The sequence below is a fragment of the Balaenoptera ricei genome, chromosome 18 (genome assembly GCF_028023285.1).
Source record: "Balaenoptera ricei isolate mBalRic1 chromosome 18, mBalRic1.hap2, whole genome shotgun sequence".
In the NCBI taxonomy this organism is placed as follows: Eukaryota; Metazoa; Chordata; class Mammalia; order Artiodactyla; family Balaenopteridae; genus Balaenoptera; species Balaenoptera ricei.
This window is the reverse complement of record NC_082656.1, coordinates 33,909,025-33,923,329: the sequence shown is the minus strand read 5'-3', so window position 1 is coordinate 33,923,329 and position 14,305 is coordinate 33,909,025.

Here is a 14,305-nt window from a genome sequence, read left to right as displayed (position 1 = left end):
CAACATCTTAGTTACTCTAAAAGCACCAGTTTAGGGCTTACAAGAAGCAAGATGGGTAATTTTCTCCATTTTAGAGATGAGAAAATGAGGTTAAAAAAATAAAATAACTTGTCCCTGTTGGCAAATAGCTAGCCGAGATCTGAACCCAGCATTTCCCCCTTCTCATATAGCCTCTAAAGTGCACATTCATCTGGAGATCCTCTTTGTGCTGAAAGGCAAGTTGCTTAAAGTGCTACTGTTCCAGAATAGTGAATTTAGAGCTTTGGAGGTGGGCGGGCTCAGTACCCCTCAAATCAGACTGTGTGGATGTCCCTGACCTGCCAGCATCCAGCTCCATCCTGCTTCCCAGGGAAGCACCGAGCCCAGGATGCAAGCAGAGTCCCAGGGTGAGGATCAGGCAGGGAAGGGAAGTGCATAGGAGGAAAGGGAAGTTTAAACATGATGAGGCCTTTTCTAGCTTTTAATGTCCACTGAGAGAATATTTTAAAACATGTCAGCAAAACAAGACAAAGGCAAGTTCTGAAGAGGGGAAAAAATAGAGAGAAAAATCACAGAGAAAAGACTTGTCCTTCCCAAGGGATGGTCGCCCCAGCAGTATTCTTCAAGAAGCCTTCCTTCACAGCCCAAATCACAGAGTTCCCACAAAGCAGTTCCCATGGTGATGAGGAAGTTGCCCACTGAGCCAGGGAATCTGGAGGCTGAGATATGCTGTCAGAGCCAACTCTGAGAGGCAGTTGTCAGGAAAAGCAGTGTGTGTCATGTCAGTACTGGCCCTGCATTCACTAACTGGTGCCCTGGTGCCTGGATTACCACAAGCAAGTCAGAGGACGTTGTAACAGGGAAGAGCAAAATCGGACTCCATGTTGGATCTGTTTCTTTTACTTTAACGTCTGCTTTTCATTGCTTTTGTAATTATAATCACACATAATGGCCTGCCTCAGGGAACCCTGCCCCTCTGCCTGAATGTTAAACTAAAGTGCCTTTGTTTAGCTCAAAGGGAGACAATCTGACCCTGCCCACCTGTGAATGACTGCAGAAAATAAGAAATCAACACATTCTCTCCCCCAGGCTGGCCAAGCCAGGAAAAACTAATGGCCTTTTTACTTTACTTTCTCGCCTCCCCTCCCTCTCGGTTCTATAAAAGAAACTGGCATCCAGACCCCGATAAGATGGTTTTTTGGGGACCCTAGCCCTGTCTTCTTGGATGCCCAACTTTCCAAATAAAGTCGCTATTCCTTGCCTCAACACGTCGTCTCCCAATTTATTGGCCTGTCGTGCAGTAAGCAGAGCAAGCTTGGACTTGGTAACAACGTGACCCTGTGGCCCAAGGGGAGCCCTCACAGGCTGACCCCATGGCCCTGCAGGCAGTGGAACAGAGCTTCCCCAGTGCTGTGGGTTCCCAGGGGGGTCAGGCTCACTACTTACCCTGGGGAACCTGTGTAAAGAACTATTTGCACCTGCTGGGGAAATAGCATTAAAAATAAATCTTCTTCCAACCCAGAAAACCTCTCCACAAAGGCAATGGAGACAGAAAACAGGTACATTAATGAATAAAATTTAAATCAGAATGTGATACACACCACAGACAGTCTGGTGAGAGATTGCAGTGACAGAAAAAAAATCCGACCCCCTTGTGTAGCCAAACAGATAGAACCCATTACATACAAGTTCTCAGACAAACAATAACTAGTCCTCAAGTAAGGGGACTTGACAGTACCATTTGTCACACATACGTGGTAAATGGGGTGACTTACGTGGTAAATGGGGTGACTGTCTGTGTTAGCTTATCAGCTGTATCTAGTGGAGAAAAAAACTTCTCATATTTTTGTGGCTGGAGGTAGTTTTACAACTTGCAGGGGGATCCTGGAGCAGCTAAGCAAAGAGAACTTGGCCATGAAGTACTCAAGTTATCTTCTTTCATCATGACAACAAACGCACAGCCAGGCTCCATCTATCTTTTTTTTTTTTTTTTTTATAAATTTTCTTTCTTTCTTTCTTTCTTTCTTTCTTTCTTTCTTTCTTTCTTTCTTTTTGGCTGTGTTGGGTCTTCATTTCTGTGCGAGGGCTCTCTCTAGTTGCGGCGAGCGGGGGCCACTCTTCATCGCAGTGTGCGGGCCTCTCACTATCGCGGCCTCTCTTGTTGCGGAGCACAGGCTCCAGACGCGCAGGCTCAGTAGTTGTGGCTCATGGGCCTAGTTGCTCTATAGCATGTGTGATCTTCCCAGACTAGGGCTCAAACCTGTGTCCCCTGCATTGGCAGGCAGATTCTCAACCACTGCACCACCAGGGAAGCCCCCATCTATCTTAGAATTCAGAAGTGAGGTGAATGTCTTAAAAGAAAGGTATTGCCATGTTTGTTTGAGTTGGGGAAGAAAATAAAGTTAGGTGCTTTCTGATCCCCCAAACCTTATGCTTTTTTTTTTTTTTTTAATTTTATTTATTTATTTATTTATGGCTGTGTTGGGTCTTCGTTTCTGTGCGAGGGCTTTTCTCTCTAGTTGCGGCAAGTGGGGGCCGCTCTTCATCGCGGTGCGTGGGCCTCTCACTATCGCGGCCTCTCTTGTTGCAGAGCACAGCCTCCAGACGTGCAGGCTCAGTAGGTGTGGCTCACGGGCCTAGTTGCTCCGTGGCATGTGGGATCTTCCCAGACCAGGGCTCGAACCCGTGTCCCCTGCATTGGCAGGCAGATTCTCAACCACTGCGCCACCAGGGAAGCCCAAACCTTATGCTTTTATTTGGCTGACTGGTCTGACCTGAGGACTGGCTTTGGCTAACTGATGGAAAATGGACAACACTGTCCAAAAACTGAATGAGTTAAATGTGTAGCTCCAAGGCTTTGAAGAATATATGTTTCTGAGTCCAAGCTCGCTCTGCTCACTGCACAACGGCCAATAAATCGGGAGACGAGGTGTTGAGACAAATAATACGACTTTATTCGGGAAGCCAACTGACCGAGATGGCAGACTAAAGTCTCCAAAAAACCATCTTATTGGGGTTTGGATGCCAGTTTATTTTATAGAACAGAGAGGGGGAGGAAGTGGGGAAGTAAAGTAAAAAGGCCATAAGTCTTGCAAACATCTCCTGGAATGGCCAGCCACAGGGAGGGGATCTGTTAATTTCTTCTTTTCTGCAGCCATTCACAGGTGGGCAGGGTCAGATTGTCTCCCTGTGAGCTGAACAAAGGCACTTCAGTTTAACATTCAGGCAGAGGGGCAGGGTTCCCTGAGGCAGACCATTATGTGTGATTATAATAACAAAAGCAATGAAAAGCAGACGTTAAAGTAAAAGAAACAGATCCAACATGGAGTCCGATTTTGCTCTTCCCTGTTATAAATATATAAAGATATTAAAAGTACATATAAAAAATTTTTATGTCAACTTAACAATATTGTTAAAAACAAAATTCAACCAAGTAAATCTGAAGATCTAATTGGCTTTATTAGGCAATTCATAAATCAGACATCATCCATTCTAGCAACTGGAAGATCCTTCTGAGGGATTGTATAAAATGGAAGGTTTTTATAGAAAGAAGGGTAGGACAAGGGAGCTATTAGCAAAAGAAAAGAAAGGATTATTTTTAGGCCAGGACATCTGCTTTTGGGGGGAAGAGAATGGCAAGGGTTTTATCATGCAGGTTGCCTCTTCTTCCTCTGGGAGATGAAGAGGGCCCACAAGACCTACTACCTCAGTGGTGCTGACCAGTAAATTTTAGACTAGTGATTAAGCTTATACTTCTGGTGACAGTTGAAACTGCAGTTAGGTTAGGTATTAAATCTAGGTTTGGCTTTAGCATAAGTGACGCCATTTGAGGCCTGCAGTTTTTCTCTTTAACTGTATGCTAGAAGGTATATAGTTTTTTGGTTTTGTTCTATTTTCATGTTCAGGGAGTATGTGGACAAACATGTTATAAAGCATAGCCTGAAAGATTGGAAGACTTGAGACCTTAAACAAACTTAGTGCCATAGAGGGCAATACAGCTCACAAGTAAAAAAGATCAAAAGAAGGAAGCATAACAACCACCCCATGGCACCACTAGCAGCAGCATCTCTATATTTGTGGTAAATATAACAAGTTCTTGAAGGGTCCTAATAAAACACTGAGAAAATTAGCGACGGTGTCAAACAATAATCAGTATCCATGGCAGCACCAGAGGTAAAGGTAAGTCACTTAGGATCCCACTTCTGATGTCATGAAATGTCAAACAATAATCAGCATCAAGGCTGCAAAGGACAAAGAGCTTTATCTGGGGTCTTAGGAATTACAATTCAGGAGACACTGATTTGGGTAAAGCTGAGAGTGTTCCAAGGAAGAGAATGAGTCAGGGGCTCATAAAGGCAAATCCACAAGGTTGTTAAAGTTGCCTTGCAAGAATTATGATTAGCTGTGATGCAAAAAGGAAGATTTGCCTTTAAAGGATAGGATGTCACAAGTTATTTAGGGTAAGGATCCAATAAGTATCTTCAGTTTCTGGAACTTTGGGCAGTTGTTCTGGATGCCTGATAAGTGATCAAAAGTTCAGATTCCATCTGGGTTGAGATGTGCATAATTCCCACTTCCTCATTAGTCTCCCCACTCCATTTTAGAGAGCTCTCTTAGCAATACCAACTCCAATTTGGTTTTCCTTTCACATTTCCCCCTTTTGATTGAGATCTTTCTTTGGAAAGCATTGATGATCAACCAAGGACCAGCCAAAGACTTCCAGAAATATACCTGTTGTTGAACAAACTTGGTTTATTGGCTCATTGCAATGAAAGAGACCATATGCCATGGAGAACTGTGTGATATCTTAGTAAGAAGGTGCTAGAAAGGACTTGTTATAGGTATTTTAAAATGTACCTGGGATTTTGGTTTTACTCAAATTTGGTGTGGACAACAGATTAGAAGACAAGTGCCATTGAAAAGATAGTCTATTATGCACAGTTTCCAAGAATAGGAGGACATGCCACAGGAGAGAACACAAAGGTTGGTGGCAGGCAGAGAGAGAGTGAGGGAAACTGGGAAGAGCTTTCATGTATTGTGGTTTTCCCAGGAATGGATGGGCTGACCAGGTTTACAATAGTTTAAATAATTTCAGTGGACTCTGGGGTGTAGAGGATGCCCCTATTTGTCTGATGCCTAGCCCTGGGAAGATTAGGGCAGGGGATTAGTATCTTATGAGGGTAAGTGGACTTTGGATTGGTTAGTTTTCATATGAAAGCAATGTCCCAGTGGTCAGAACATCAAATACAGAAACCAGACAATGTGGTTAACACAGTAGGATTTGGCCTTGTATTATGGGACTTTTGGAATGGTACAAGAAAAGTAGCCTTTGCTCAGCATTGGATGTTGTCAAGAAGCAGGAAAATTCTCTGATTGGATATCTTCATACTTGTTATCTCGGTGGTGGGATGAATGAAGCAGAGCTGAAACTCTACTTGGTAAAGGAGCAGCAGTCTTTCAAATTAGCCAGAAAAGGGAGAAGTTCAGTCATTTTTGTGGTTTGAACAAATTCTTGTTTTGGTTTTGGCTCTTTAAATTATTTCTCTGGTGTTTTGTTTTTTGGTTTCTTTTGGTATTCAGACATGATTATAGAGTGTTTTTGTTTTTTCTTGCTTCTTCATTTTCCAAGTGACTTTTTCTGCTGTTGATATTCTGTGAAATTGTTTATGGGCAACAAGAGAGTTGAGTTCCAGGCCAGCATCTGGCTGTCAGCAGCTGCTTCTCTCTGTCTCACAATAATCCTACAAAGTAAGTCCTACTATTTTCCAAATGGGGAAACAAAGACTTAGAAAGGTTAAGCTACTTAAGTTCACAAGGTCAAGAAGCGTAGAGACTTTGATCCCAGCTACTTCATGATTCTACTTCCTCCCTGCTGTAAATAATATGCAAACACAGTGGTTCTTTCTGAAATTATGAAAGATAGGAGGAAAAGCAGTGCCAAGAGAAAGGGGTTGGATAAACAATCCAAAAGGTGTCCACTTTCTTACAAATGTGAATTAGTAAGTAATTCCACTGGTGCAGTGTTTTAGTGTTACTCTGATAATATAAGTAGCTTCCTTTTATTGGTGTCTAAAATCTAAGTAAAGAATCAGATTCAGGGGTTGAAGTAGAAACATTTGAACCCAGGAAATACTAACTGAGCAACTGGACATGACCATGACACTTAAGTAGGAACTATTCACTGTGAGGAGTCCAAGAATTAAGTTCCAAGAAGTGGTATAAATGGCACCTGGAAGGAACAATTCCTGTTGGAAAAAGCTGGTTTTATATAAGCAGCTTATTTACAGCATATGACACAATTTTCTTGTATTAAGTTGATTGAATTATTCACAGAGGAAGTTATTTTAGGAGATGACTAAACTGTAATCCAGCATACCCAGAATCTGTTTCTACCCATGTTCATGAACAAGAAAATAGTAAATGGCCTGAATTCCCTGGACCTTGTTATTCAGCAGGACAAAGAAATGTGTTCCCAAAAGGTTTTTAAGGGATACGAAGAAGAATTTAGTTGGAAACAGTTGTATATAAAGGGTATCGTTTTGCAAATACCATGAAGACATGGAAAAATTACCATGTTCCATCTCAAAATAAAGTGTTTCCTATAAAATGGTTATAAAAATCTTCAACCTTGTGATTATCACATACATCTGAGTTTATGAGTTTTAGCATGTTATACATTGAAAGCAACAGGTTAAGACAAAATGTATGAGTTATTTGTTCAGTGCACATAAACCTGAGTACCAAGAACAGAAGAGTTACGATAGTGTGTAAATGCTACCACCTAAGTGTATTTATTTTATTTTATTTTTTTAATTAATTAATTAATTAATTAAGTTTTGGCTGTGTTGGGTCTTCGTTGCTGCACGCGGGCTTTCTCTAGTTGCAGTGAGTGGGGGCTACTCTTCCTTGTGGTGTGCGGGCTTCTCCTTGCGGTCTTGTTGTGGAGCACGGGCTCTAGGGGTGTGGGCTTCAGTAGTTGTGGCGTGGGCTCAGTAGTTGTGGCGCATGGGCTTAGTTGCTCTGTGGCATGTGGGATCTTCCCGGATCAGGGCTCGAAACCCGTGTCCACTGCATTGGCGGGTGGATTCTTAACTACTGTGCCACCAGGGAAGCCCACTGTATTTATTTTAGCATGTATATGTCATACAGATCCAATGTAAAATAGGAGGGGGAAAACTTACTTCATTTTGAAAAAATGCCATGTAAAGTTTAGAAGAATTCAATGTACTGTAAAAATGCCAGAGCTAATCACTTATGGGTTTATTTTCCCTAAAGACCTAAAGGATTTATGAAATTAAAACAGGTACCTATTAAGTAGCAAATTAGGCCACAGGTACTAGAGTTACTTCTGTCAGTACTTGAAACTTGTATAATAAATAAAAGGAAAAAACAAAAGGGCTCAGATGAGCAAATGTTTTCTATTAAAAACCCTAGTCCTTTTAAAGAAATGCCTGAGGCTTCTGAAAGGTAAAAGCCTGAAAATAGAAAATTTAGGTACACACATGTATATATAAAACCCAGGCCCCAAGAATAGTTAGTTTAAAAGTCTAAGTAGTACTAACACAACAAAAATAGCAATAATTATAATGACCTATCTGGCCTCTGAGAATTAAGAGCTTTACAAATGAAGTGGCAATTTTAAAGATTCCATATCTCTAAAACGATCATAAAGAATTAATATTTTTGAGGTTAAATATTTTCTAACAAAGCCAATTATATCTGTCAGAATACTGTCACCACAACCCAGTGAAGAGTAAAAAGTTATGATGTGACTTTTTCATTGAATGCAGCAGGAGTGTCCAGTATTATTTCAGTGAGTTAGGGGAAGAGCAAGAAAACATCCACATTGAGTTTACAATTATTTTTAAGGAGTTTTATTGAGGTATGATTGGCATATAGAAATTCTTCTCCCCCCCTTTGTCCCTCCCTTTCCCCTCCCCCTAAGGAGGAGCATCTAGCCTCTTTCACTCAGCATAATTATTCTGAGATTCATTTCTGTTGTTGCATGAACTATTGATCAGCTCATTCCTTTTTATTGCTGAGTGGTATTTTATTTATGGATATACTACAACTTGTTTACACATTCACACGTTAAAGGACATTTGGGTTGTTTCCAGTTTGGGGCTATTACAAGTAATAGTAAGTATGAATATCTGCTTTCATTTGTCTTGGGTAAATAACTAGGAGTGGAATGACAGGGTCATACGATGGGTATATATATGTTTAACTTTTTAAGAATCTGTCAAACTGTTTTCCAAGCAGTTTGTATCATTTACATCCTCACCAGCAGTGTATGGGAGTTCTGTTCCTCCAAATCTTAGCCAACGCTTGGTATGGAGGGTCTTTTCAATTTTGGTCATATTAATAGGTGTGTAGTGGTTACCTCATTATGGTTTTAATTTGCATTTCCTTAATGACTAATGATTTTGAGCATCTTTTCATGTCTTATTTGCCATCTGTATATCTTTTTTGGTCAACTGTTCAAATCTTTTGCCCATTTTTCAATAAGATTGATTTCTTATTGTGTTTTGAGAACTCTTTATATATTATGTATACAAGTCCTTTATCAGGTATGTAATTTGCAAATATTTTTTCCAAATCTTTGGCTTGTTTTCTTTTAAATTTTCTTAACAGTGTCTTTGAGAAGCATAAGTTCTTAATTTGATTAAATACTGTTTATCAGTTTGTTCTTTTATGGATCATATTTTTGATGTTATACATAACAACTCTGTCTAAACACAAGGTCATGAAAATTTCCTGTTTTCTCCCAGACCTTTTATAGTTTTACATATTAGATTTAGGTCAAACAACCATTTCTCTGGTATTTTGCCCTGCAAAATCTACCAAACCTGTCTTCCCTAAGCTCTCCCCTCTATCTCTCAACTCACAGAGACTGACAGGTACCACCTGGGTTCCCCCTCCCTTCACCATGGCCTTAAAACTTCCTCCAGGCAGTAAGCTGAAGCAATTGTAAGGTTCACCCAGTTGCTTCTCGTCTCTCAAGAGTCACTGTACCTTGTTGCCCATGTCCAATGTCTTGAGTTCCAATGTCTCATGTATTTAGTCCAGTTCTTTATGTGTGTCAGGCAGGAAGGTAAAGCCATCCCCTGTTGCTCTATCCTGACAAAAGCAGAAATCCTGTGAACTCGAACTTTAACAAAATTGCCTTTCTTTAGTGACAAAAGGGCAAGAATATGACACCTGAAGTTGGAATATGTCACCACATTCCTCTAACTTTGTTCTTTGCCTATAAACCTCAAAGCATTTAACAGCCTGTGAAAATTATGGGTATTTCTGTATCTCTCAAACCAGATGGCATAAAAATAGGTATCAAAAAAAAAAAAAAAGTTCTGTCTGCCCTTTCATGAGGCTACATTTCCTTACTATTGCTGTTCTAAATTTATTATTTTGTTAAAAACTATCTAGACCCTGCAAGATGGGCAGCTAGTCTCTCAAAGCCTTTTATAAAAGTTTCATTGAGGTTGAGCCCAGCAATCTCTGAATTGAGTCTTATATGACTTGTTAAGATTCTCCCAATGTGAAACTAAATATGATGCCATAATAATTCTCTCAAATTATAATGTCTGTGACTCTGGATTATACAATGTGGACCTGACAATACCAGGAAGCAATGTCTTGATATTTTTAACCTACATGGTCAGTCTAACCATGGTCATAAAATTGACTTTCTATTATCTGGAAAGAAGGCAGATGGAAAAATTAGCAAGGAAAAAAGACCTCACCATGTGCCAGAAGAATCCATGCTACTGCCCAGAGAACACCCTCAGATGACTCAGAAAAAAATCTCATAACATAAGAAGTTTTAATACCAGGATTTCTACGTTCTGGGTGGGGGTGGGAGTTCTCCATTATGCAGACAACCTGCCCTCTTGGAAAATGGGGGCTGAAAGGGCCTGTCTTCATTTTCAAGTATTTCCCTAAGAGTTCTTTCCTTTATTTGTATCCTTATTTTTAACTTTCCATTTTCCCTTTGACCGCTGTTTCATCCCACCCTCTTGTGGGCAGAATCTCTAATATAAGCAAATAAACAACAAAACAAACAAATAGCACCTCTTTAAGCCCCATATTCTCTAAGTAGCAACCCAGTTTTTCTTGGTATTTCTCTAGCCCAGAAGGATCCCAAATCTTTCAAAGCAGTCACTGTGCTACTAGTATGTTTCATACCTGTGCTCTCAAAGGAGAGAAATTGAATGAGAAGAAAAAAAATGTTCCCCAAATGTGTCTCTTTCTCATTCTTGTCATTTCTCAGATTAGGAAACACTTAAAACAAATTAGTAAGCTTTGCTTTGAGAATGCAAGAGACCCTTTCAGAGGCCTCTCTTACTGAAGCAGTTGATTATAACCCTACGTTCTTTTTTTATTCCAGCTTTATTGAGATATAATTGAAAAGCATTGTGTAAGTTTCTGGTGTACAGCATAATGATTTGACTTACATGCATCATGAAATGATTACCACAGTAAGTTTGGTGAACATCAATCATCTCATATAGATATAAAATTAAAGAAATAGAAATATTTTTTCTTCCTGACAAGAACTCTTAGGATTTACTCTTTTAACAACTTTCATATATAACCTACAGCAGGGTTAATTATATTTATCATATTGTACATTACATCCCTAGTACATATTTATCTTATAACTGGGAGTTTATGCCTTTTGATCACCTCATCCAATTCCCCCAACCCCCTTCCTCCCTCTCTGGTAATGACAAATCTGATCTCTTTTCTTATGAATTTGTTTGTTTTTGAAGTATAATTGACCTACAATACCATGTTAGTTCATGGTACACAACATAGTAATTTGATATTTCTGTACATTTCAAAATGATCACCATAATAATCTAGTTACCATTTGTCACCATACAAAGATATTACATAATTATTGACTATATTCCCTACACTGTACATTTCACACCCATGACTCATTTATTTTGTAACTGAAAGTCTGTACCTCTTAATCTCTCTCACCTATTTCTTTCCTCCCCCCACTCCCATCCCATCTGGCAACCATCTATTTGTTCTCTGTATCTATGAGTCTGTTTCTCTTTTGTTATGTTTATCCATTTGTTGTGTTTTTTAGATTCCACATATAAGTGAAATCATATGGTCTTTGTCTTTCTCTGTCTCACTTATTTCACTTAGCATAATACCCTCTAGGTCCATCCATGTCGTTGCAACTGGCAAGATTCCATTCTTTTTTATGGCTGAGTAATATTCCTTTGTATCTATAAACCACAACTTTTTTATCCATTCATCTATTGATGAACACTTGGGTTGTCTCCATACCTTGGCTATTATAAATAATACTGCAGTGATCACAGGAGTGCATATATCTTTTTGAATTAGTGTTTGTGTATTCTTTGGATAAACACCTCAGAGAGTGGGATTGCTGGATCATATGGTAGTTCTATTTTTAATTTTTTGAGGAAGCTCCATATTGTTTTCCATATTAACTGCACCAACTTACTTTCCCACGAGTGTTCCCCTTCCTCCACCTCCTTGCCAATACTTCTTATTGTCTTTTTGATAATAGTCATGCTGACAGGTGTAAGGTAATTTTGATTTGCATTTCCTTGTTGCTTCATGATGTTGAGCATCTCTTCATGTGCCTGTTGGCCATTTGTATACCTTCTTTGAAAAAATGTCAATTCCTCTACCCATTTTTTAATTGGGTTGTTTGTTTTCTTGATGTTGAGTTATATGATTTTTTGTATATTTTTGGATGTTAACCCCTTATCTATATATATCATTTGCAAATATCTTCTCTCATTCAGTAGGTGGCCTTTTCATTTTGTTGATAGTGTCCTTCACTGTGCAAAAGCTCTTCAGTTTGATGTAGCCCCATTTGTTTATTTTTGCTTTTTTTCCCTTGCCTGACATATCCAAAAAAATACTGTTATATTGCTATATATATATGTCAAAGAATGTACTGCTTGTTTTCTTCTAGAAGTTTTATGGTTTTAGGTCTTACATTTAAGTATTTAATCCATTTTGAGTTTATATTTTTATATGGTGTGAGAAAGTAGTCCAGTTTGATTCTTCTGCATATTGCTGTCTAGTTTTCCCAACACCGTTCATTGAGGAGGCTGTCTTTTACCCAATGTATATTCTTGCCTCTTTTGTCACAGATAAATGTGGCTTAATTTCTGGGCTTTCTATTCTGTTCCATTGATCTGTGTGCCTATTATGTGCCAGTATGATACTGTTTTGGAGTAGCTTTGCAGTACAGTATGAAATCAGGGAGTGTGATACCTCTAGTTTTGTTCTTGTTTCTTAATATTGTTTTGACTATCGGGGTCTTTTGTGTTTTCATACAAATTTTAGAATTATTTCTTCTAGTTCTGTGAGGAATGTCATTGGTATTTTGATAGGGATTGCACTGAATATGTAGATTGCCTTGGATAGTATGGTCATTTGAATAATATTAATACCTCCATTCCATGAGCAGGTTATATCTTTCCATCCCCTACAATGTGAATGTTAGTACACTTGATATTGTCCTGGAAGTCTCTTAAACCTCCCTTATTTTTAAAAATTCTTTTTTCTATTCAGCTTGGGCAATTGCCACTACTCTGTCTCCCAGTTCACTGAACCATTCCTCTGTACCATCTAATCTACTGTTAATTTCTTGTAGTGTATTTTTTATTTCAGTTATTATATCTTCAGCTCTGTTTTGGTTCTTCTTTATACTTTTCACTGTGTATATCCATTCTTATCCCTTGTTCTTTGAGCATCTTTATGACCATTACCTTGAACTTTGTATCGGTGACGTTATTTTAAGTACAGTAACTCCCCTACATACAAACGAGTTCCATTCTGAGAGTGTGTTCATAAGTCCAATTTGTTCATAAGTCCAACAAAGTTAGCCTAGGTACCCAACTAACACAATTGGCTATATACCGCTGCTTTTACGCTTGCTTCTGGACATCCTGGCCTTGAAATAAAGTTACTGTACTACTGTATACAGTGCTGTACAGTGAAGCACACAAAAGCACAACCACTTGTAGAGGATGCACGCACATGACAATGTACACCAGACAGGTGAACTGACTTATGTGATTGGACATGTGAATGCACGTTCACATCTTTGAAAGTTCGCAACTTGAAGGTTCCTATGTAGGGGACTTACTGTAATGTGCCAGGCCCTCCCCCCACATTGGTTGTCAAACCTGGCAAAAGGGGAACCTAGAGGATTGAGCTCTTGTGTGTGACCCTGGCCTGCACCTTAAGGCCCACATTTCTCCTAGTGTTGGACCCTGTGGGTGCTGTGTGACCTCCTGCTTGTCCATGATCTCTCTTGGAGCTAGCCCTGTGCTGCCACCCACCTGTTGTCTGCCAGGCATTCACTGGCACTGCACAACACAGGTTTATGAGTATGTCTGAACCCCACAGAGGAAGACCTGTCCCAGCCGTATGTGGAATCTATTCCTCAGGCTGAATACCTACTCCTCTTGATTGTACTTTCTCCTTCCCATTGTATGTAAACTATCCACCAAATTCAAGATTTTCCTTCTGTAGTTAAAACAATTTTAACCCTAGCCCTGTTCTCTTCACTGTTTCTATAAAATCATTTCTGATGTCTGTGGCCTTGTCTTTTCCTTTATGCAAACATATTATGCTGTTTTACTGAATATCTTTTTCTGCAGCATTTCACCTCAAGAATTTAAAAAAATTATTTTTGATGGGCTTCCTTGGTGGTGCAGTGGTTAAGAATCCACCTGCCAATGCAGGGGACACAGGTTTGATCCCTGGTACAGGAAGATCCCACATGCCATGGAGCAACTAAGCTTGTGTGTCACAACTACTGAGCCTGTGCTCTAGAGCCTGTGAGCCACAACTACTGAAGCCAGAAAGCCACAACTACTGAAGCCTGTGCGCCTAGAGCCCATGCTCTGTAACAAGAGAAGGCACAACAATGAGAAGCCCGTGCGCAGTAACAAAGACAAAATGCAGCAAAAAATAAATAAATAAATAAATTTATAAAAAAAAATTTTTTTTGATATTTTGAAAAAACATAAATATGACTTCCACATATTAAATTACCCATTTAGTTATCTAGGTGATAAAGCTTGGATAATAGTAAGATTTCTGCCCCGCTAACACAAAACCTGGTTTCTTGCAGTATTTCTCATCTTAGAAAATGGTAATACCATCTTTTCAGTTGCTTTGGAAGGATGGAATGCAAGATAGAAAAGAGTGACAAACATTCTCACACATTTTTTACTTTTGAAAAACAGCATAAAATATCTATGTTCCTGAAATGGGACTACATACAGGGCCTACTGAATGTTCTCTAAGCCATGCA